Here is a 25,700-nt window from a genome sequence, read left to right as displayed (position 1 = left end):
CATGAAACTGTGATAGTGACAAAAAACCACAATGAAATGAAGAACTCAATAGATCAAATGACAAACACATTAGAGAGCCTTAAAAACAGAATGGGTGAAGCAGAAGAGAGAATATCAGACTTAGAAGACAGAGAACAGGAAAGGAAACAGTCAAATCAAAGAAAAGAAGAAGAAATCAGAAATCTAAAAAATACTGTCAGGAATCTACAGGATACTATTAAAAAACCCAACATTCGGGTTCTAGGAGTTCCTGAAGGCATGGAGAGGGAGAAAGGATTAGAAGGCCTTTTTAGTGAGATACTAGCAGAAAATTTCCCAGGTTTGGAGAAGGACAGAGACATCCTAGTACAAGAAGCTCATAGAACCCCTAATAAACACGATCAAAAGAGATCCTCACCACGACACATCGTAATCAAACTCACCACAGTGAAACACAAAGAAAAGATCCTAAAAGGTGCAAGAGAGAAACACCAGATTACTCTCAGAGGATCTCCAATTAGACTCACAGCAGACTTCTCATCAGAAACCCTACAAGCTAGGAGAGAATGGCGAGATATAGCCCAGGTACTAAGAGAGAAAAACTGCCAGCCCAGAATATTATATCTTGCAAAGCTCTCATTTGTGAATGAAGGTGAAATAAAGACCTTTCACAGCAAACAGAAATTGAAAGAATTTGTCGCCACTTGTCCAGCCCTGCAAAAGATGCTTAAAGATGTGTTACATACAGAAACACAGAAACACGGTAACCAATATGAAAGAAGATAAAGGAAGGAAACCTCACAGCAAAAGATCACAGGAATCTCAAACCATATATTAGAAAAAATCTTTGGCAAATGACAGGGCAAAGTTACTCCTTCTCAATAGTCACATTGAATGTTAATGGCTTGAACTGTCCAGTTAAAAGACACCGATTGGCTGATTGGGTTAAGGAACAAAACCCATCTTTTTGCTGCTTACAAGAAACTCATCTTTCCAACAATGATGCATACAGGCTGAAAGTGAAAGGCTGGAAAAATATATACCATGCCAACAGAAATGAAAAAAGAGCGGGCGTAGCCATCTTAATATTGGACAACATAAACTTTACCACAAAAACTGTTAGGAGAGACAAAGCGGAGCACTATTTAATGATTAAGGGATCCATTCAACAGGAAGATATAACGATTATCAATGTATATGCACCTAATCACAGGGCACCAGCTTATTTAAAAGACTTGTTAAGGGACTTAAAGGGAGACTTAGACCCCAATACAATAGTACTGGGGGACTTCAATACTCCACTCTCAGAGATAGACAGATCAACAGGACAGAAGATCAACAAGGAGACAGTAGATTTAAATGACACTATAGCCCAAATGGATCTAACAGATATCTACAGAACATTTCACCCTACATCTAAGAACTTTACATTCTTCTCAGCAGTACATGGAACCTTCTCTAGGATTGACCACATACTAGGCCATAAAGCAAGTCTCAGCAAATTCAAAAGAATTAGAATCATGCCATGCAGCTTCTCAGACCACAAAGGAATGAAATTGGAAATTAGCAACTCGGGAATCCCTAGAGCACGTGCAAACACATGGAGATTGAATAACATGCTCCTGAATGAACAATGGGTCATAGAAGAAATTAAAAGAGAAATCAAAAATTTTCTGGAAGTAAATGAGGATAAAAGCACAACATACCAAAACCTATGGGATACAACAAAAGCAGTGTTAAGAGGAAAGTTTATATCAATAGGTGCCTACATCAAGAAATTGGAGAGGCACCAAATAGATGAGCTTTCAAGTCATCTCAAGGATCTAGAAAATCTGCAGCAAACCAAACCCAAACCCAGTAGGAGAAGAGAAATAATTAAAATCAGAGAAGAAATCAACAGGATTGAATCCAAAAAAACATTACAAAAAATCAGCCAAACGAGGAGCTGGTTTTTTGAAAAAATAAACAAAATTGACACCCCATTGGCCCAACTAACTAAAAAAAGAAGAGAAAAGACCCAAATCAATAGGATCAGAGATGAAATGGGAAACGTAACAACAGACGCCACAGAAATAAAAAGAATCATCAGAAATTACTACAAGGACTTGTATGCCAGCAAACAGGGAAATCTATCAGAAATGGACAGATTCTTGGACACATACAACCTACCTAAATTGAGCCAGAAAGACATAGAAAACCTAAACAGACCCATAACTGACACAGAAATTGAAACAGTCATAAAGGCCCTCCCAACAAAAAAAAGCCCAGGACCAGATGGATTCACTGCTGAGTTCTACCAGACATTTAGAGAAGAACTAACTCCAATTCTTCTCAAACTATTCAAAACAATCGAAAAAGAGGGAATCCTCCCAAATTCTATGAAGCCAGCATCACCTTAATTCCTAAGCCAGAAAAAGATGCAGCATTGAAAGAGAATTACAGACCAATATCCCTGATGAACATAGATGCAAAAATCCTCAATAAAATTCTGCCCAATAGAATGCAACAACACATCAGAAAGATCATCCACCCAGACTAAGTGGGATTTATCCCTGGTATGCAGGGATGGTTCAGCGTTCGCAAAACAATCAACGTAATACACTACATTAACAGGCTGCAGAAGAAAAACCATATGATTCTCGCAATAGACGCAGAGAAAGCATTTGATAAAATACAACAACCTTTCATGATGAAAACTCTAAGCAAACTGGGTATGGAAGGAACATTCCTCAATACAATCAAAGCAATATATGAAAAGCCCACGGCCAACATCCTATTGAATGGGGAAAAGTTGGAAGCATTTCCACTGAGATCTGGTACCAGACAGGGATGCCCACTCTCACCACTGCTATTCAATATAGTTCTAGAAGTTTTAGCCAGAGCTATTAGGCAAGAAAAAGAAATTAAAGGGATATAAATTGGGAAGGAAGAACTCAAACTATCCCTCTTTGCAGATGATATGATTCTTTATTTAGGGGACCCAAAGAATTCTACTAAGAGACTACTGGAACTCATCGAAGAGTTTGGCAAAGTAGCAGGATATAAAATCAATGCACAAAAATCAACAGCCTTTGTATACACAGGCAATGCCACGGCGGAGGAAGAACTTCTAAGATCAATCCCATTCACAATAGCTACAAAAACAATCAAATACCTTGGAATAAACTTAACCAAGGACGTTAAAGATCTCTACGATGAAAACTACAAAACCTTAAAGAAAGAAATAGAAGAGGATACCAAAAAATGGAGAAATCTTCCATGCTCATGGATTGGAAGAATCAATATCATCAAAATGTCTATTCTCCCAAAAGCAATTTATACATTCAATGCAATACCAATCAAGATACCAAAGACCTTCTTCTCAGATCTGGAAAAAATGATGCTGAAATTCATATGGAGACACAGAAGACCTCGAATAGCCAAAACAATCTTGTACAACAAAAACAAAGCCGGAGGCATCACAATACCAGATTTCAGGACATACTACAGGGCAGTTGTTATCAAAACAGCATGGTACTGGTACAGAAACAGATGGATAGACCAATGGAACAGAATAGAAACACCAGAAATCAATCCAAACATCTACAGCCAACTTATATTTGATCAAAGATCCAAATCTAATCCCTGGAATAAGGACAGCCTATTCAATAAATGGTGCTGGGAAAATTGGATTTCCACGTGCAGAAGCTTGAAGCAAGACCCATACCTTTCACCTTACACAAAAATTCACTCAACATGGATTAAAGACTTAAATCTACGACTCGAAACCATCAAATTATTAGAGAGCATTGGAGAAACCCTGCAAGATATAGGTACAGGCAAAGACTTCTTGGAAAAGACCCCAGGAGCACAGGCAGTCAAAACCAAAATTAACATTTGGGATTGCATCAAATTGAGAAGTTTCTGTACTTCAAAAGAAACAGTCAGGAAAGTGAAGAGGCAACCGACAGAATGGGAAAAAATATTTGCAAACTATACTACAGATAAAGGGTTGATAACCAGAATCTACAAAGAAATCAAGAAAATCCACAACAACAGAACAAACAACCCACTTAAGAGATGGGCCAAGGACCTCAATAGACATTTTTCGAAAGAAGAAATCCAAATGGCCAACAGACACATGAAAAAATGTTCAAGATCACTAGCAATTAGAGAAATGCAAATCAAAACCACAATGAGGTTTCACCTCACCCCGGTGAGAATGGCTCACATTCAGAAATCTACCAACAATAGATGCTGGAGAGGATGTGGGGAAAAAGGGACACTAACCCACTGTTGGTGGGAATGCAAACTGGTTAAGCCACTATGGAAGTCAGTCTGGAGATTCCTCAGAAACCTGAACATAACCCTACCATACAACCCAGCCATCCTACTCCTTGGAATTTACCCAAAGGAAATTAATTTGGCTAATAAAAAAGCCGTCTGCACATTAATGTTTATTGCAGCTCAATTCACAATAGCTAAGACCTGGAACCAACCCAAATGCCCATCAACAGTAGACTGGATAAAGAAATTATGGGACATGTACTCCATAGAATACTATACAGCAGTAAGGAACAATGAAACCCAGTCATTTGCAACAAGATGGAGGAATCTGGAAAACATCATGCTGAGTGAATTAAGCCAGTCCCAAAGAGACAAATATCATTTGTTTTCCCTGATCGGTGACAACTGAGCACCAAAGGGGAAACCTGTTGAAGTGAAATGGACACTATAAGAAACAATGAACTGATCAGCTCTTGTCCTGACTCTAGATGTACAATGTAATACTTTATCCTTTTTAGTATTTGTTGTTGTTGTTGTTCTAGTACTAGTGGTTGAACTCTGTAATTAACACACAATTATTCTTAGTGAAAAGTGATCCCTGTTAAATTTAAGAGTGGAAAAAGAGAGGGAGGAGATGTACAATTTGGGACATGCTCAATAGAACTTGCCCCAAATGGTGGGGTTAGAAATGTGCCAGGGGATTCCAATACAATCCCATCAAGGTGGCATGTACCAATGCCATCTCACTAGTCCAAGTGATCAATTTCAGTTCACATTCGATGGCTCGGATAGGTCTAAGAATCAAAGGGATCACACAAACAAGACAAGTGTCTGGTAATACTAACTGATAGAATCAAAAAGGGAGAGAAAGATCCAACATGGGAAGTGGGATACACAGCAGACTCATAGAATGGCAGACGTCCTAAACAACACTCTGGCCTCAGAATCAGCCCTTAAGGCATTCGGATCTGGCTGAAGAGCCCATGAGAGTATTGTAGGCATGGAAAGCCAAGATACCATGGGGGAAAAAAAAAAAAAAGAAGACCTAAATGAAAGATCTCTGCGAGTGAGATCCCAGTGGAAAGAATGGGGCCATCAGGGAAGGAGGTGCCTTTCTCTGAAGGGAGGAGAGAACTTCCACTTTGACTATGACCCTATCGGAATAAGATCAAAGTCAGCGAACTCTAAAGGCTTCCATAGCCCTGGCAACTCATGACTAGAGCCTAGGGGGATTACTGACGCCATGAACAGGAGTGTCAAATTGTTAAGTCAGCAACAGAAGTCACTGTGTACTTATATCCCATGTGGGATCTGTCCTTAATGTGTTGTCTAATGTGAAGTGATGCTATAACTAGTACTGTAACAGTATTTTTACACTTTGTGTTTCTGCGTGGGTACAAACTGATGAGATCTTTACTAATTATATACTGAATCGATCTTCTGTATATAAAGATAACTGGAAATGAAAAAAAAAACTGGTGTTAAATTGGAAATGGCATAGAAAATTAATTAATTTTTTTAAAAAAAATATTATGTAGGATCTCTGTCTTTAATGTGCTGTACACTCTTATTTAATGCTATAACTAGTACTCCAACAGTATTTTTTTCACTTTGTGTTGCTATATGGGGGCAAACTGTTGAAATCGTTACCTAATATATACTAAACTGATCTTCTGTATATAAAGAGAATTGAAAATGAATCATGATGTGATTGCAAGGGGAGAGGGAGCGGGAAGGGGGAGGGTTGTGGGTGGGAGGGAAGTTTTGGGAGGGGGAAGCCATTGTAACCCATAAGCTGTACTCTGCAAATTTCGATTCATTAAATAAAAGTTTAATTAAAAAAAAAGAAAAGTACAAAGAATTTTACATTTATTTGGAATTAAAGAGAGAGTAAATGCACAGTGTAAATAAATGTAAGCCAAATGATGCCAGCAGTTGAGTCCTCTTCTTTGGGAAGTTCTCTAGAGTCTTGAGTGGACAGAAATGAGTTTTACTCTATGAAAAGCTCCTGTGCAAAAATTATGAGCCAGATGCTGAAGGAGGCACTGTGGACGGACAAGAGTCTCAGCCTGGGTTTTTGCATCTGAGGCCGTCACAGTGAGTGCGTGCCAGTCTAAGGAGACGCGGTACAGGCCAGGTGTCAGGAGGGAATGCAGGCGCACTCAGGAAGGAAACTTTTAGAGATATAAGTGCTGGAGACGTTTACGACTCATGGGAAGGATTCAGAAAAGCACAACACGTGGGAAGCACACAGACTAACAACAGCAAGAAGTGTCACCGCCCCGCCTGGTGAGACCTGCAGCCGTGCGGAGGGGCTGCAAGGGAGGAACTGGCCCTGTGAGGAGGAACCGGAGATCTACCAAACCATGGCCTGGCAGAGAAGAAAATAAATACCTTCCGTCTTCAAAAAAAGATTTACTTACTTATTTGAAAGGTAGAGTTACAGAGAGCGATCTTACACCCACTGGTTTACCCCCTAGAGAGTCACAACAGCCAGGGCTGGGCCACACTGAAGCCAGGAGCCGGAAGCTTCTTCCTGTCTCCCATGCGGGTGCAGAGGCCCAGGCACTGGGCCATCTTCTACTGCTTTCCTAGACACATAAGCACCAGCCCCAGCTCACATCTTCTTTGTTCTGATCTTCCAGTCTGCTGACTTGCACTGGCACACGCAGGTGGAAGTCAGAAGACGAGGGACTCTGGGCTGAAGAGCCTGTAGCCATTGGCAGGGGCAGAACAGGAAGGGTGGAGAGTGAATGTGGAGGACCTGGTAGAGAAGACGTTACTGAGAAGGTGAAACTGACGATCACGTACAAGGTTAACAATGCTACATTTGAGGTAGGTCTTGGGTGTCGGGTGCAGGCTCAGCAGGTTGAGATATTGCAGCTGGAGAGAACAGCATGTACCGACAAGGCCACCAAAGGGCGTGGCTAGCTTGGGGGAACGTAGGGAGTTCCCCGTGTGCAGAGTATGAAGGGTGAAGGTTATGGAAGGAGTTGCAAAACAACAATGGAAATGTGTTTGGTGGGCGGGTCCCTTTGTGAAGGGATGGGCAAGCTCAGGGATCGGTTTGCTGCTGTGCATAGCAGTGGCTTACACACCGGCACAGTTCTGCTCTTAGGTTGTAGACTGAGCTAGTGGGCTTCTGCACTCTGAGAGGTTACCGGCAGCTCGAGCTCCTTTCTATTTTTGCTATGCCTGGGCTCACCTGGTTCAGAACAACCCACCACTTAGGCTGCATTCCAGTTGGCAAAATGGTGCTCCCTCCTCTTCTGGAGACAACCTGGAAATGTCGCTTCTGCTCCCGTCCTGGTGGCCAGAACTTGGACGCTAGGCCACACCTTGTTGCGAAGGAAGTGCGGAAATGGGAACTTCAAGCTGAGCACCAAGTGCCCCGGTAAAACCAGGCCTTCTCTTCTCCTGAGGAGGGAGGTGAGGTGCTGGCAGGAGGAGCAGCACTTTGCCACGCACATTTCACGGTCTTTCATCACGAAGAGGATGGGTTCAGCAGGCGGGAAAGGATGGGCGGGGGAGACTGAACTCCACGGTCAGAGTGGTGCAGAAGAGGCTGCCTGGGGGAGCCGGGTGCGATGGAGGAGACTCCAACATTAAGGATGTGCGGGGCCCGTGGGCCACTCCTCTCCCGCCCAGCAGCGACCTGGGGCCTCTGCACGGTGGCTGCTGCCGCTTCCCCTGCCATCTGTGCAGTAAGGATGCGATAATGTGGGGGCTACTTCTCACCATCACTCTCATCCCTGGATGAGCTGAGAAAGAAATATTTTTTTACAGAAAAGAATTGCAAAATGTAGCCTGGATGCAAGATTTACATCTTCCTTTCAAACACTGTTCCCCGCTGATGGGCACGGCACACAGAGTGTGTTGACTGCTGATGCGAGTTAGGGCGGCCAGAGTCCTCAGCTGTATCCTATGACCTTGCTTCCACAGCGTCCTCCGCCATGATAAAATCGCTCCATTCTCAGCCAAGTCCTTTTAATCCTTTTCCAGAATCAAGTATGAAACAATTCCCAGTGCATTCCACTCCAACTTTCCTTGCTTGTTGTTTACTCCCTGAAGACTAAATAATATATTTAGAAGCTGAAAAACTGCAAGCTGCTGCTTTGTACACAGTACCTTTAACTTCTCTGTACAGGTTTTTAGCCTCACCTCAGATGAACTTTTTTCCTTCTCTCTCTTTTTTTTTAATTTTTATTTTTTTATTTATTTTATTTTTTTGACAGGCAGAGTGGACAGTGAGAGGGAGAGACAGAGAGAAAGGCCTTCCTTTGCCGTTGGTTCACCCTCCAATGGCCGCCGCGGTTGGCATGCTGCGGCCGGCGCACCGCGCTGATCCGAAGGCAGGAGCCAGGTGCTTCTCCTGGTCTCCCATGGGGTGCAGGGCCCAAGCACTTGGGCCATCTTCCACTACACTCCCTGGCCACAGCAGAGAGCTGGCCTGGAAGAGGGGCAACCGGGACAGAATCCGGTGCTCCGACCGGGACTAGAACCCGGGGTGCCACAAGGTGGAGGATTAGCCTAGTGAGCCGCGGCACCGGCCTCTCTCTCTCTTTTTCACGCATGAAGTTTAGGTTCCCCAAGTTAAATACCTGGGTCTTCAATTCATCTTTTATATCCCCAAATCACGTGGAGGCATCTAATTTGGCACATGAGCGGATAACTGTACATACAAGAAAGAACGGCAATGAAGCAGTTACACTCAAAAGCAGTATTTGAAAATGGGGGTACTGGTGCAAAGGAAAGGGCCTCGGACTCTGGCCTCTGATGGTCCACGAGGCTCCCATGCATCTAACAGGTGCTCCAAAATCTTGCAAAGTGTCAGTTCCTGTAGACTTCACTAGGGCTCAATGCTGATTGTGTTTCCAGTTATCGAAAAGTCCCTATGGCATAGCCGGGGCAGACTTGGCTTTGAGGCATGGCTGGGTTTATAAAGGAAGGGTGGTGGGGATTATGCACCAGCTCTGTCTTCACTACCAGGCTAGGCTGTACCTCTGTGACCTACATAGTGGCTGAGACTAAGAAAGGCAAAGGCCAATGCTCCTGTTGAGTAGAAGATCATAGCTTTGTGTCACTGGTGCTGTGATAAAAGTAGCAACCCAGGGAAGGAATAAGCCAAGTCTGCATTGGATAGCGAAGGAACACTTCCCAGAAGAGCCCGAATGTCAACTGGGTCCTGACACACTGACGCTCAGGAGGCACCCAGGTAGGGAGGAAGGGCGGACGGGCACTGCGGAGAAACAGGAGTGTTCGCAGAGAGCAGCGCGCAGGGCAGGTCTGGGCAGCGCTGGGTGGCCTGGAGTGGTTGTTTCTGGGACACGTGGGGTAAGAGGAGAGATTGGGAGGTGAGCTGGGATTCTGTAAGCCGAGTTTAGGCATTCACATTTATTCGGTAGGAACGAGGTGCCACTGAGGATATATAAATATAGGAGTAATGTGATCAGATTTACGTCTTGAGAAGATGACTGGGGAAAGTAAGGAAAGGGGGGGGGGGGGAGCCAAACCCACTCATTTGCATTGAGCAAGTGTTTGCCGAGAGCCTGCTGGGTGCCAGACAGCTTCTAGGAGCTGGTGATGCAGTCCTGGCCAGAACACACACATTCTGCCCTCCTGCAGCTTCGAGTGGTGGAGAGAGACGGATTATAAACCAAGACACAGGTAAGCATTCGGGTAGTGATGCGTGTTCTGGGGAGGATGAAGCTAGGACCAAGATGGAGATAGTCTTGCAACTGGTCGACCACTTCTCCCCATAACATGCAACCTCCACTGAGAAGCAGAAAGTCTTCTAGCAGACCTGCAGGCAGTGAGCGAGCGGGACAGCTGCACATGTGTGGGAGGTGAATTCTAGACAGAAAGAAGGAACTTCACGTGGAATTACCTCCCTGCATCACAAGAGCTATGCGAAAATCCCAAGGTCACAAAAAGCTGGATTTAAGACCTAAATTCCCAACTTTCTATGAAAAGGCACTGAGCCAAAGAAACAAACCCTGGTCACCTCTTCTGTATCCCGGAAGGCCTGAAGTCTCTGCTGCAAGGCTTCGGGATGAACCAGTCAGAACAGGTCTCTGTTCGCACAGTGTTGCCAGAATTATGGAGGTAGTGCCCGGGTCCTTCTCTGCTCTCACCCAGCACCGGCAGCTTGGCCTTAAGCAGCGAAGTCCAGCTAGTCTGAAATCAGCAGAACTTCATTCTTTCTCTCTTTTGTCCTCTCCAGGGGCCCTGAATCTGCACCTGATGACCACAACTGAGGGAAACTGCCCTTACACCTAAAAGAAGTGCGTTCCTTGTGGGATGGTGCATGGAGAAGGAGCAAGATGGGGACTCGGGACTGCGCCTGCCAATCACGGGCTGGCTGGGCGTGCTGCACAAGCAAGAGGGAACGATGAAGCCTGACTCGGAAGATCATTAGTGTGTTCCATCCTGGTGCTGCAGTCAACCACACGCATATTTAATGCACTGAGCCCACCTTGAACTGCTCCTCAGCCCCAAGAGAACAAAGTACTTGGGAAATGAAGGGGGAGGGGAGGATGCTGAGTGATCCAGGATGCTGTCAATGTCACAGCCCGTCGTGAACGGCAGGATGAAGTCACCAGGGTTCGTTCTCCAGTGTGCGTTCCTCAGCCCGCCACCCAGCTTTGTGGCAGGGATGCAAGGAGGCATGCGTCTATCATTAGAGAATTATCAATAATAAATTATAGAAATGCCATGTACGGAAGGAGTAGTTGCCTGTATGTGTTTGAAGAATCAATCTTCAGGATTCCGAATTTGACTTCTCAATGCCCCCGAAAAGTAAACATAGTCTCAAATAATTTTTAAGAGTACTGATTCTCTAATAACTAATTAAACTAGCAATATGAGACAAAAATGTTGAAAGATTTAAAAGTGTCAAGAAAATACAAGAAGAGTAATATTTTTCTTAGTGCTCAATAAATAAAAATTGCCTTGGAATAAACATGAAGTCTATTTATAGCATGCATAGGGAAACATCTCTGGAAGTCAAATAGTCTGAATTCTAAGCATTATGTTTCAGCTCAGAGAATTTCATGGTTTAGAGTAGAATATTTTCATTTCAAATATAAGTACCTTTTAGCTCCTAAAAATATTTCCTAAGGTCTTCCAGCACCGCACCATTTGGTTAGAGTGAGAACTTCGGCAATTCAAGGAACAGCCATCAAACAATTATGTAAAGGTTAAACACCTCCTGTGTGGGAGGTGCTGACTGGGCAAGGTACTGCAGGAGATGCAAATTGAATCAACCCTAGTGCCTGCCCCCAGGAGCACAGGGAGGCGAGCACAAATAATAGCACAGCTCCTAGTGACCTGCGGGAGAACTCAATGTCAACAGTGACATTTGACCTGGCGCCTTGATGGATGGGAAGGATTTCAACAGAGTTGGTGTGGGCGTGGTGAGAAAGACAATTCAGGTAGAGGAAAGGAACTATTTGAGAAGAGGGTCCCCATTGGCTGGTGCATGGTCTAGAGACATGGGAGCTGAGTCAGAAGCTGGGGTGCGGCTGCCTCTGCATTCCCCGCTCACCCAGAAGACAGAGCACAGCAGGGGTCATCCGGGTGTATCCTGCCCCCCGCACCCCACACCTGAGGAGTCTAGCTGCCAACTGTGGCCTCTGGGTGCTGACTGTGCAGATGTCTACTGAGCTGCTGAGTATTTTTCAGAGGTGAAGAAAAAAGCCGTCACCCACACAGAAGTGTGTCCCTACTAGATGGGACGGCTGCAGTTCTGCCGGCTCTTGCTGGGTGCTGAAGGAGCAACCTCAGCCCAGAGCCACATGAAAGCTGGGAGCCCTGCCCGTGCAGCGGACTGGCTGTGGAGTCCGTGCTCAACACAGGACTACTGTGGCGTGCGTGCTCAGCTAATTGCAGAGACCGTCCACAGCACTCAGCGCTGAGTCGGCTCTCCTAGTTTTACGCTACTTATAACAGTGACTAAAATGCGTTTAACTAAATTAATTTAAATGCTGCCATCACAAGTCCTGTTACCCCAAACAGGTTCAGGAAGAAACACAGCTGACCAATAGGCTGGTAAGCAGCAGCAGAGGCAGCAACAGAAGCCCAGGTGTTCGGGAGGTGGTTCCTGTCCTCGAGCGCTCAGCCTGAGCTGCGTGTCAGAATGTCGTTACGAAGGAGAGCGACAGCATCTGTGGATGACAAGTCACTCAAGTGGCAGACAGCTGCGAACTTCCACTGCACAAAGTTAGCCAGGCATTCGTGTATGTGTATCTAACCATCCAGATTAACATCACTAGAGGACTGGTTAAATGCACTGAGATGCTCTGGTTCATCTACTTAAAAGCAAAAGTATTTTCACCAGGTATACATGAAAGAGATGTTGGTTCTGGTCCTGCTAGGAGCTTCCTTCTCCTTGTCAATATTCTTGAGTGCTCTGAGTGCCCCACTGGTACATTACTATCTATAGGTCAGGACTTTTATAATAATCTTGAATTATAAAATATCCCAATAAAATATAAACAGTCCTTACCTCACGGGCTCATCTAAGGATCCGTGAAACACGCATGTAGCACATTTTTCTGTTGAGTGAAGTTCAGATGCTGAGTGCAGTCTTCATCCAAAACCTATCGACCAACTTGAAAGGTTTCCTGCTGGCCAAATTCAAAACCATCCAAGCGTCAGAATGAACAATGACAGGAATTGATTAAACCCATTGAATTTTATACAACGTCAAAGAATTCATACAAATCAGAAATACATTATACGGGGAGGAAGAAAGGGGAAAGCTTGTCTTTACAGAAAATGCTGACTAATAAAAACGCAGAAGGAATAATAGAAACAGGAAATTATCATTTTACAACTACTACAGTAATTACTTATTAGGTCAAAATTCAATGGAAGCTAAAACCATTGGATGAAGGACCACTGTGGGACTGCATAGTCAAGCAATTTCGACAGATTCTTATTTATTACAAAGGGAAAACGCATGTTTACCAGTGGAGAAACTCTCCCTGGCCTATTATCCAGAAGTCTGCCCAATGGTGTGCAGTCTCTCCTATCGTCACCACGTATCACGAAACCAGCAAAACCAAGGACTTCCTCTTGCAGGGTCAAGCAGAAGCGGTGCCGACATCTTTCAGTACACTGCTCGCGGATGTTAAGGAAACTTGGTCAAGGCAAAAGGTCCTGTGAAGAGCAGGCCCCCAGGGCTGCTTTCAGAAACCCCACCAACCACTTGGGGAGTCAGCTAGTTACCATGGCTCCCTGTGCAACACCTCAACTGGAAGTATCCCAGGAGATCAGGGAAAGCAACCAGGCCACAGGCGGCAGCAGAGTCACCAGGGACAATAAAGGTGTTGGCAGTGGGATACACCTGTCACCCTGGGCCAAGGAAGACTCCAGGCCCAGGAGCAGATGTCCCACAACACAGTCCAGAGGACACTGCGGAAGGAGCTGGCTTGGCTGCAGCATCCCAGTGGGGATCCGAGTGCAAGAGCTGAGGCTCATGACTGCACCTGACCCAGCAATGAACAGAATGACAAGGGGGGACCACCAGGGGTACAGCAGCACGGCGCCGGTGGAAACGCATGCTCTGCCACAAAGAGTGTTAGCGTTTTCTACGCTCAGCTCATGACCCAGCAGTCCTGTCGGCAAGGGAGTCCCAGGATTCAAGACTCAAGGCACAGCGCAAGTCACAAGATCAGAAAATTCACACCAAGCCCGGAAGGGCCACAGAATGACCAAGACTGACCTGCAGATAGGGTTGATCAAGACACATCCGGTTCTTAGGCAGAATAATTCAGAATTACTGCCCTAGGACTTGGCAAGGCTTGTTCAGTAATTCTCGTCTTTTTCAAACCCAGGGACTAAATATCCTTTGGTAGTGGTAAAGAGGAGGAGACACAGGCAGAGAGCCATGTGTGAGAGAACGAGCCGCACCTGTGTTGGCTGTGCCCCGTGGTCTCAGCATCAGAGCAAGGGGCTCCATCCGTGAAGCCCCCGCCTCTGGTGTGAGAACCGTCACGGCTGACTGAGCTACACTTGACTGCCTAATGGGAAGACATTTTGAACAATAACCAAAAAGTTAGTTACAGGAGAAATGTAAACACCAAGGAGCCAAAGCATTCAGGCCCTGGGATCAGTGGGAATACAAGCTAGTGCCACACCTCCAGTACTGTACCTGGGTTTTCTGCTTATTCCAGCATCAGGTCCTGTAAGAATCCCAAACATCCCCCCAAAATAAAAAGTACCGAAACCAAAGGACTGCGTTGTGAAGTAGTAATGTCCACAAACTTTTCGAGTACTTCACTCTGAGCCAGGCACTTTCTGGGTGTGTTGTCTCAGTTTCTCTCCAACTCTGTGTCTTAAGAGCTCCCTCCGCCAGTCACTGATGGGGAGCCAGAGGCATGGAGCGCTTACATAATCACCCGGGGCGGAGCCGGGCCCTGACACGGGGTGGCCCATGTGCTCTTAACTGTTGCTGTATGTTGGAATGCTGTTAAACCATTACAGTGATTTTTCAGACCCTCTAAGGGCACGATAAAGTGTTATAAAATTAAAAACAGTGGGGCCCGGTGCAGCGGTGCAGAAGGTTAAACCGCTGTCTGCAGTGCCTGCATCCCAAGTGGATTCAAGTTCGAGTCCTGGCTGTTCCACTTCCGGTCCAGCTCTCTACTGATGTGCCTGGGAAGGCAGTGGCCGATGGCCCAGGTGTTTGTGACCTTGTGACCACTGGGAGACCCGGATGAAGCTCCTCCTTGCTTTGGACTGGCCCAGCCCAGGCCATTTTGGCCATCTGGGGAGTGAACCAGCGCACGGAAGATCTCTATCTCTGTTTCTGTCTCTCTCTCTCTCTCTCTAACTCTGCCTTTCAAATAAATATTTTTTTTAAGTTAAAAGCAGTGATAAACCTGCATGGAAAGTATATTTACAATTTACAAGTATGGAGGAAAAAAGAGAACAAGCAAACCCATACGTAGATGGAGTGGGTGGGGGGCCTGAAGGGACCCAGAGAGGGGCAGCAGGAAGGCAGTGGACAAGGTATTCACAATGGGGTCACTCAATAGTATTTGCTCAGTCATTTCCATTTTCTTATTTTTATGAAATGTTCAAATTTAGTATAAAGAAAAAGTACCTTATATAATAAAAATCTGAAGTGTTATACATAAAAGAAACATCCTGGAAGTTAAAAAAAAAAAAAAAAATGACTGTCATGTTCCTAGAAGCCATCCCAATTATTTACTCATTGATCCTCAAACTTGGTCATGGATGCCATCTTCACAATTTTTAAAACTTTTTAAAATTTATTTTAATTTTTTGAAAGGCAGAGTGACAGAGAGAAACAGAAAAAGAGAAAACTTCCATCTCCTGCTTCATTCCCTAGACGCCTGCAACAGCCAGGCCAGCACCCCATCCCGGCCTCGCACGTGGGTGGCAGGGATCCAGGGACTTGCGCCATCACCTGCTGCCTCCCAGGGTGTGCGCTAGCAGGAGGCGGGTTCAGAAGTGGAGGCAGGACTTGAGCTGTGGCCCTCTGTTTTGGGTGGTGGGAATCTCAAGCGAAGTTTAACATGAAATACTGGCCCTATCCCCATGTTTCCCATCAGGCGCTCCATCTCCACCACCATCCGCTTATTAATTCTTTAAATTAACTCATTCTTTTTACTTAGTATTCTAAGTCATATCAGTGAAATCAAGCTTTTGTTATTCTTCAGGATTTTTTTTAAACACACAAAAGAAAACAAAACCAAAACTATTAAAATGTCTTGGGTTACCACTCCTCCTGCTCTGCCGTCAGCATCGCTCAGGGGCCTGAGAGAGAGGCAGGCCATGCACCTCCTGGGGGTCCGCTGGGTCAGAACCGAGGGAATGGGCTGCTCTCTGAGCAGAGTCTAAGAGACGTGTGCGTGGCCCACAGTTTAGGAACGATCCTTTGTGTTTCCCTAAGAGTATGTGGAATGGCCAAGGATTCTGCTTAGGACTTAGCAAGACCACTGGGAGGAAACGGAGGGCTGGACTGACGCAGCTGGGGAGACAGAGGTTGCCTGGAGGTGGTGGGGAGAATCTCCCGCTGCAGAGCAAACAAACCCCAGGGATGGAATGAAGGAAGTTCGGGGGTCCCTGGGGGTCCCTCTCTCGCTAGCAGAGAATCTGCACAAAGGAAGAGATGCCGTCTTTGTTGAAAGATGTTTTGGCAAAGCCAGGGGAGAGAAAGACTCAGGGCCTGGTTCCCAGCTAGCGGAGAAAACCACTGAGCATAAGCAGGCAGAGCTGGAAGGACTTGGGAGCAGGGGCGGAGAGGAAGGTGACTCTGCTGGTGGCCCCGGGGTGACCGGGGAGGCGTGTGTCAGGTGCCCCTGGTAAGATGCCGGCATTGCTGGATGTGCCCCTTCTCCATACTTTACCAATAAAGCCTCACCTGCCAGAGGTGTGCGGGGGACCAGACTCCTGGACGCTGATGCAGGAACAGCTGGGAGCTGTGCCTGTGGCAGGAGTGTGAGGCCCATGAAGTCATTTGGTGCAGTCCCCCCAAGGCAACCGCAGGAGAGACTCAAAATTCAATAAATCCACCGCAGGCTAAGTTTTAAGTTGATAATTTTGAGTGGTCTACAAATGGCGTTATAAATATCCAAATGGCGCTTGGCAGAATAAAGGTTCCCTACCCCTGGTGTTGTGTGCTGTCAGCCCAGGCAGGCCCAGGGGCAATGCCAGGTGGGTGGTCCAGGTAGCGCTGAGCCTGCAGGTGCACAGACATGGAGAGAGAATGGAGACATCTCAGGGATGTGAGGTCCAGAGGGACATCCACTGAGGCCCAAGGAATCCGCCCAGCACGGAGTGGGCTGGGCAAGAGGGACTTGTGAGGACACAGTTTTGGAGGAACCTCACTCAGGGAAAAGGTAGGACCTTCACTAGCTTACTGCCAGAGCAAGGCAGCCAGGAATTTCTGAGCTCACCTACATCAAACTGATGGGAAAGAAGACACTTGCTAACTGAGCACATAACCAAGCAGGGAACGAACCCTGATGGCTGCCGAGCAATGGGCCTATGGATGCCCGTGGACTTGGGCCTCTCCCCCGGGCAGCTGCTCCCTGGAACTCTCTGTGGCTGCCAACTCTTGAGTTCTATACTCACCAAGACTCAGGCTGCCTGTTCCTTAGCATGTCCCATGCCAGTTAAACTTGTCATCACTACTAGCAAATTAAGATAATGATGATGGGGGACAGCCTTGTGGCGTAGCAGGTAAAGCCGATGCCTGCAGTGCCGGTTTGTGTCCTGGCTGTCCCACTTCTGATCCAGCTCTTTGCTATGGCCTGGGAAAGCAGTGCAAGATGGCCCAAGTCCTTGTGCCCCTGCACCCGAGTGGGAAACCCAGAGGAAGCTTCTGGCTCCTGGCTTCGGTTTGGCATAGCTCTGACCATTGTGGCCAACTGGGGAATGAACCAGTGGATGGAAGACCTTCTTTCTCTCTCTCTCTCTCTCTCTCTGCCTCTCCTTCTCTCTCTGTGTAACTCTGACTTTCAAATAAATAAATAAATCTTTAACAAGAAAAAAAAAAGAGAGAGCAATATCATGAATGATAATATACTTTCAAAAAAAGATGATTACGTAATTGAAATGTAAATACAAAATGCAAGAATTGTTTCTATGACAGTGTATTGAATATTTTAAAATGATTTAATGAAAGTAAGTTACTGGGGGCCAGTGCTGTGGCACAGTGGATTAAAGTCTCTGCCTGCAGTGCCAGCATCCCATATGGGGTCCCATTCATGTCCCAGCTGCTCCACTTCTGATCCAGCTTCCTGCTAATGCACCTAGGAAAGCAGCAGAGCATGGGTCAAGCGCTTGGGCTCCCACACCCATGTGGGAGACCCAGATGGAGCTCCTGGCTCCTGGATTTGGATCAGCTCAGCTCTGGTTGTTACAGTCAATTGGGGAGTAAACCAGTGGAGGGAAGACCCCCCCCCCCAACTCTTTCAAATAAATAAAATAAATTATTTTTAAAAAGTCTAAAAGCCTTGTAAAAGCTTGGCAAAGAAAAGCACAGTTATTTCACTTTAAAAGATAAGTTTGATGTGTATACCTCTTTAAACAACATCTTGGCCGGTGCCATGGCTCACTAGGCTAATCCTCCGCCTGCGGCGCCGGCATCCCAGGTTCTAGTCCCGGTCGGGGTGCCGGATTCTGTCCCGGTTGCCCCTCTTCCAGGCCAGCTCTCTGCTGTGGCCCGGGAGTGCAGTGGAGGATGGCCCAAGTGCTTGGGCCCTGCACCCCATGGGAGACCAGGAGAAGCACCTGGCTCCTGGCTTCGGATCAGCGCGGTGCGCCGGCTGTAGCGCACTGGCCACAGCAGCCATCGGAGGGTGAACCAATGGCAAAGGAAGACCTTTCTCTCTGTCTCTCTCTCTCACTGTCCACTCTGTATGTCAAGAAAGAAAAAAAAAGATTTATAAACAACATCTGCCATTAGCCAACCCACTCCCTACCCTAACTGCTTAGGACAAGAGGGCTTATGGAGCCTCCTCTCTCCTCCTCATTCCATCATTCCCTACAGCTCAGCCTCTTCCAGAAGGCACAGGCGGCAGCACTTCATGAAGAAGACACTTTGAAAGACATCATGTCATGCACAGCTCCTTTAGTTCCAGCCGGATCAAGACCAAGAGAGAATGAGCAGGTATTTCTGCTCATCATCCAAAAGCAGCAGCAGGACAGAGACAGCACAAGCCCACTTCACCAATGCCTCCCACACCCTCACTGAAACAGAGTCTTATCACTGCTGGAGCCATTTCAGAATTTGCATTCTTTCCATTTAATGCATGAAGACCTTAGTAATTATTTTATACTGCGTGATTTCAAATTGTCTTAATTCTAATTTGCAAAACCCAAGGGTCCCCTGTATTAGAAATAGCCTCCCTCGTGGGCAGCAGCAGTGGGCTTTCCGGAGAGGGCTCTGTCCGGGCAGCACCTGGCATGATGAAGGCACAGGCTTCACCCTCAGCTTGCTTTCGGCCCAGAATTTCATGCTTGCTAGAAGCAGTGATCTTTCTCAGCTTCTCCTGGAAACAGTCACTTCTCTGAGCTTTTCTATTTCTCCTGTGCGAGAGGGCCCATGCAACACTCCTGGGGGGCTGGCTCGCTCACACTCCCCTCTGTGTATGCCTTGTGGGTAACTTCCTGAGGGCTGTTTGAATTTTCAGTATAGAATCAAGATATTTATTTACAAAAGCTTTAAACTCTTCCAGGCAATTAGATATGGTCACCATTTCATTCTCTGTTACTAGAACTTGTACAATATTAGATCATTTCTGACCTTCCAGGTGACCTGTGAGTGACGCAGGTGCACAGTGTCTTGGCTCTGCCAGATGTCTGAACAGCACCTCTCAAGCTGAGTTCTGGGGTTTAGGAGGGTCAGCAGCGACTTCTGAGGCTTTTCTAGAAGTCAAAGTAGCAGAGCCCACGTCTCCAATTTCTTTGCCCCTCTGTCTGAATTTTCTGCTTTCACTAGAAATAGTTCATTTGTCTGGGGCCCCCTTATGTGGCTACACTGATCATCTGGCATATTTGTAGGTCCAGAATTTGAGGGAAAAAAAAAGGGCTCTAAAATCCCAAGTTTGTCCAAATATCACCTGTAATATTTATATCCTTTCATTTTTTTTTTTTTTTTTGGTAACAACTTCACTGGTAAAGAATCCACACACCACAAAATTCAGTCTTCTACATACAAAATCCGGTAGCTTTTAGTACATGGACATTGTTTGGTGACTGTCACCACCGTGTACTTCTACCACATTTCCATCAGCCCAGAAAGAAAGCCCACACTCATCAGCTGTTACGTCACACTCTCCTCCCTCGCCCTCAGCAGCCACTGATCTGCTTCCTCTCCCCATGGCTTTGCCTATCTGGACATTTCCTGCAGTAATTCAATGTTTCACTTACTGAGAAACTGCCGGACTGCTTTTCGCAAGGGCTATACCATTTTATAGTCCCACTAGCAACGTGTGACTGTCACAGATGGAAAGCTTGTGTCTCTTCAAAACTTGCAAAAGCATAGCTCTGCGGGATAGGATTGGGAAATGAGGTCTTTGGGAGTATATCTGGCTTACGTGGGGTCATGAGGGTGGGGATCTTACGATGGGTTTGGGATGTGTGATGCCAGAATTTCCTCTCTCCAGCATGTGAGGACACAGCAAGAGGGCATGCTTATGGGCACCCAAACACGACGGCACCCTGACCTTGGACTGACAGCCTCCAAAATGATTAGAGACATTTCCGGTGCTGAAGCTACTGCTGTGCAGTCATTCTGGCAGCTCTACGCTGGCTAATTCATGAGCATTCCAATTTCTATGCATCCTCTCTGACACCTGTTTTCCTTTCGTAAAAAATTATTATGGCTATGGCCATGCGATGAAGTGGCACCTCATTGTGGTTTTGATTTGAAATTCCCTAGTGATGAAGAACATTCAGCATGTTTTCATGTGTTTATTGGCCATTTGTAGATTTTATTCGGAGAAACATTTATTCAAGTCTTTTATCCACTTTTAAAGTGGATAGTCTCGTCAAGTTGTGCGATGGTGAACTTAATGCATTCACTAAGTTGGGCTATAATGCTCAATTGTTTGGTCAAACACTAGTCTGTGTGTTCCTGTGCAGGTATTTTGTAGATGTCATTACCATCTGCTGTTGACTTAAGTAAGAGAGATTATCCCTGACAAGGTAGTGGGTCTCTTTCATCAGTTCCCGGCCTTAAGAACAAAAGGTGAAGTTTTCTGGAGAACAAAGACTCCACTTCAACTCTGCAATGTAGAAATCCTGCCTGAGACTTCAGCTTGCTAGCTTGCCTCCACAATCCCGTGTGCCAATGCCTGAGATCCTTAAAATAGCCCCCCTCTATTTATACACAACATACATATTCAGTGTCCCTCTCATCCACAGGGAATTGGTTCCAGGACACCCCCCCCCCCCCATATCAAAATCCACAGATGCTCAAGTCCCTTGTAGAAATGGCTTTGTATTTGCATACAACCTATGCATGTCCTCCGTATGCTTTAAATCATCTCCAGAGGACTTGCAATGCCTAATACCAGGCAAACGCTGAGTGTCTAGTGAGTATGCTGCATTGCTGAGGGAACAATGGCAAGAAAAGAGTCTGTACATGTTCCGTACAGAAACAGTTTTCTTTTCAAATGTTTCTGATCCACAGTTGATTGGATCCATGGATGTGGCCCATGTGAATAAGGAGAGCCAACTGGTTGTTCCTCTGGAGACGGCTGACACAAGTTGTGGGCATTCCTCCCCCACATACAGACTCCACACACTAACCATTATCACATATGGAAGAATAGGCCAGTGTTTGGTAACGCCCCTCGGGTGAGTCTGCTACAGGCAGTCACAAATCCCCCATGGGGTTTTCTGAGGATTAGATGGGACAGAGCATGGAAAGCTTGACCCATCGTTCAGTTAGGGTTGTTGCATCATTATCACCACATCTGAATTCATTTGGAGAAGTGAGCCCTACACCACTTGCTGGGCCTCCAAGATGGTATTGAGTCAATGCTTATGAATGGCTGTTAGGTTCAGACCCAACCTGGGACATCACTCTGGTGCGTGGCTGGGCACGCAGGCCCTGTGCCTGGTTTCATGCTCTGCTGTTGGCATCCTGAAACCCTGAATACGTCTTGAACAAAAAGCTCTGCATAGTCCTTTTGTGCTGTTCCCCACACATTATGTAGCCTATACTGTTAATGCGAAGAGGAACTTTTGCTCACTGTAATAACTGATGTTCCTACACGTGTTCAGCAAACAGTACATTCTGCTAAATAAACTGTTTAAGAAGACTGAGAACTGCACAGTACACTTTAGAAACTTTTTACAGAACATGATTATAAATAAACGAAGTTCTGACATTTAACAGGTAAGCTTTAGTTATCTGAAACATTCACTTATTTAGAACAGCCAAGTGCCTGATAAACAAAATGTCAATATATTTTGTAATAACGAGAAAAACAGAAACTGCAGGCTCTGTTGTAGTAGCAGTTACTGTAGGTCGGGGAGTTCGCATTGCTAAAGTTTTGGGGGATTAGGAAGTAAAACTTTTAGAGTGACTATCTTTTTTCCCAGGCTATCACTGGCGTAATGCACACGAAGTACCTAGCTGGGAGACCTGGGACAAGTTATGCCGCCTCTCTTAACCTTAGTTCCCCTTGCTACAGAATGAGGACGGCACAGAGCTGACCAGTCCATGTGTAAGGTTGGACTTGCAGCACCACGTCCTGTGAGCTGCTCACTGAATGTCCCATTCTTGGTGGCAATGTAAATGAGCAGAGCGCTTATGAAAAATGAAACGGAGCTCCTTCCAAAAACCAAAAACAGAAGCACCATAGACCCCAGCAACACCACCTCTAGGTATTTACCCCAAAGATTTTGAATGAGTTGGCCAGAGAGACACCTGCATCCCCTGTTTATGGCAGCACTGTTCACAAGCTGCAATATGGACTCAACGCAAGCTGAGTTATCAAGAGAAGAATATGCGTCATATATACACAGCCATGGGATATTATGCAGCCTTCAAAAAGAAGGAGCCATCAGGGCTGGAGCTGTGACAGCCAGTAAAGCCACTGCCTGAAGTGCTGGCATCCATATGGGCACTGGTTCAAGTTCCGGCTGCTCCACTTCCAATCCAGCTCTCTGCTATGGGTTGAGAAAGCAGTAGAAGATGACCCAAGTCCTTGGGCCCCTGCACCCACATGAGAGACCAGGAGGAAGCTACTGGCTCCTGGCTTTGGATCGGTGCAACTCCAGCCATTGTGGCCATCTGGGAGTGAACTAACAGATGGAAGACCTCTCACTCTCTCTGCCTCTGCCTCTCTATAACTCTGCCTTTCAAATAAATAAATAAATATTTAAAAAGAAGAAGGAAACATAATTTGTGACAATATGGATGGAACTGTAGATCACGGATGCTAGGTGAAATAAGCCAGGCACAGAAAAGCAAATGCTGCAGGCTCTCACTTGTGTGGAATCCAAAGGAACTGAACCGCCAGCAGCAGAATGCAGGATGATGGTTAAGACACGGGGGTGGGGAGAATGGGGCAATGATGGCTAAAGCAGAAACGTCTCAGACAGGTGGAATGAGTGTTTATTTTTGAGATCTACTGCACAGCATGAAGGTAGGTAGTAACAGTAGAGTGTAGACTTCAAAATTGCTGAGAATAAATCTCCAATGTTATCGCCACAAAAATACTATTTGAGATGATGGATATGTTAATTAGCTTGATTTAATTATTCCACATTGGATCACAAATCAACATGACTTTGCACACCATAACTATATATAACAAAAACGTGTCAATTTACAATAAAAATTTTGAAGAAGTTTAAGATTAAAAGGAGTAAGTGTCCCTCTCTCTATCCCTTTCATATATGTACTGAGCACCTAGTATATGCGAGGCTCCATTCTAAGCACCATAGACACAGCCCAGTAAGACTCCCTTCTTTGAGGAGATGATATTACAGTACAGAAGAAGGTGATGGGCAGATTGAGAGATAAATAGGACCATTTCCGGCACAATAAGCACTAGCGAAGAAGATTAACTAGGGAGTCAGGGAAAAGCTCTCGGAGAAGGGGCCGTGTGCACTGAGATCCAAAGGAGGAAAATGAGAAAGCCAGGTGAGGCTCACTGACCAGAGTGTGTGCTTAGCGGGGGGCACACTGGCCGCAAGGCCCTGCAGGCAGAGTGAGCTTGGACTGTGTGGAGATGAGAACCACGGTGATGAGAGCAGGTGGGGCCAGGGAGTGGGGTGGGCTGTGCAAGCAGAACGACAGCATCAGGTCAGGCTGGGACAAGGCCAGGATAAGGTCTTGCTTCAGGAGAGGCCCGTGGAGGGTTTCAGGCAGAGGAGATGGGGACTCAACTCCCCCAGCTGGCTGCTGTGCGGAAGGACCCAACAGGGGCTGGTGTTGTGACCTGGGGTTATATGCTGCCTGCAACACTGGCATCCTAGAAGGGCACCGGTTCTAGTCCCTGCTGCTCCACTTCCAATCCAGCTCCACTATGGCCTGGGAAAGCAGTGGAAGATGGCCCATGTGGTTGTGCTCCTGCACCCATGTGGGAGACCCAGATGGAGTTCCTGGCTCCTGGCTTTGGCCTGGCCCAGCCCTGGCCATTGTGGCCATTTAGGTTGTAAACCAGCACATGGAAGATCTCTCTGTAACTCTCCTTTCAAACAAATAAAAAATAAATCTCCACAAAAAGAAAAGGAAAGAAAAGAAAAAAAAAAAAAAAAAAAAAAGAACCCAACAGTTTTCAAGGAGGCCAGGGTAGGGGCAGGAGGACCCACCTGTGGGTCAGGGTTGTATTCTCCACTCAGGAGAAAGAAGATGGGGACTTGGACAAGGGTGTAGTCTTGGGAGCCAGGAAGAAGGAGCTGGATTCTGGAAGCACTTTGGTGGTCAAGCTGACTGGGGGTACTGTAGAACTGGACATTAAGTGTGAGGACAGGAGAGGATTTTCTGGTTTTCCCTGGTAAAAAATTTAATACATGCCCAGTGTATTCCAGAAAACTTGCAAAATTCAAGAAAGTGTCACCAGGCTACCTGTTTTAATATAAGGATACTTCAAAACATTTGTGGAAAATGGGATTGAAAGTACGAGTTTACTGGGGCCAGCACTGTGGTGTAGTAGGTAAAGGTGCCGTCTGCAGTGCCAGCATCCCATATGGGCGCAGGTTCTAGTCCCGGCTGCTCCACTTCCAATCCGCTCTCTGCTATGGCCTGGGAAAGCAGTAGAAGATGGCCCCTGCATCCAAGTGGGAGACCAGGAGGAAGCTCCTGGCTCCTGGCTTCGGACTGGTGCAGCGCTGTGAACTAGTGGGTGGAAGACCTCTCTCTCTCTCTGTCTCCCTCTCTGTCTCTCTTTCTCTCTGTGTAACTTTTTCAAATAAATAAAATTAAAAAAAAAAAAGAAAGTATGAGTTTACATTGTAAAAATTAAAGGAAAGAATAAGAAAAGGAGGGGGAAGTGTGGGAGTGTGGGTGGGAAGGAGGGTAGGGTGGGAAGTATTACATATGAAATACACAAAATTTGTTCACCTTAAATATTTTTTTCAAGAAAGTATGAGTTTATTTTGGTGCAAAAAAAAAAAAAATGTTGAGGGGAGGGTACTGTGGTCCTCCATGCTGTACTGCAGTTCCTGAAATCAGTCCTGCAGCTGAGCCCCTGAAGAGAGCCTTGAACACAGGAGCAAGATGCCTTCAGGCTGCAAGCTCCCTCCCTTAGCTGACCTCACAGGACTGAGGGAGCGGTACCGCCAATCCTAATCAGCGGCCCACGAGGTCACTGCTTCACCCACACAGCGGCCAGTACTGTCTCCTGGGAATCCCACGTCTGCGCAGGGGAATTCTAAGTCCTGGACAGAAAGTAACTACCACCTGCAGGTAGCCCCTACGCACTGAAGCCCACTTGTCCATCATAAACATTCCACGA

The 25,700-nt window shown here is 46.2% G+C and overlaps 1 long non-coding RNA gene across 2 annotated transcripts in view; it reads right to left on the bottom strand.

Moving 5' to 3' along the window:
* Positions 1-25,700, bottom strand: part of LOC133774353 (uncharacterized) — a 98,770-nt gene that overhangs the window by 17,520 nt on the left and 55,550 nt on the right. The window contains exon 3 of one of the 2 annotated variants that reach the window (XR_009868061.1): positions 12,752-12,872. This is a non-coding gene — a long non-coding RNA (uncharacterized LOC133774353). The remainder of the gene's footprint in view (positions 1-12,751; positions 12,873-25,700) is intronic. The other variant, XR_009868060.1, reaches the window with a different exon arrangement.

This window comes from Lepus europaeus, chromosome 15, assembly GCF_033115175.1.
Source record: "Lepus europaeus isolate LE1 chromosome 15, mLepTim1.pri, whole genome shotgun sequence".
In the NCBI taxonomy this organism is placed as follows: Eukaryota; Metazoa; Chordata; class Mammalia; order Lagomorpha; family Leporidae; genus Lepus; species Lepus europaeus.
This window is presented reverse-complemented; position numbering and strand designations above follow the sequence as displayed.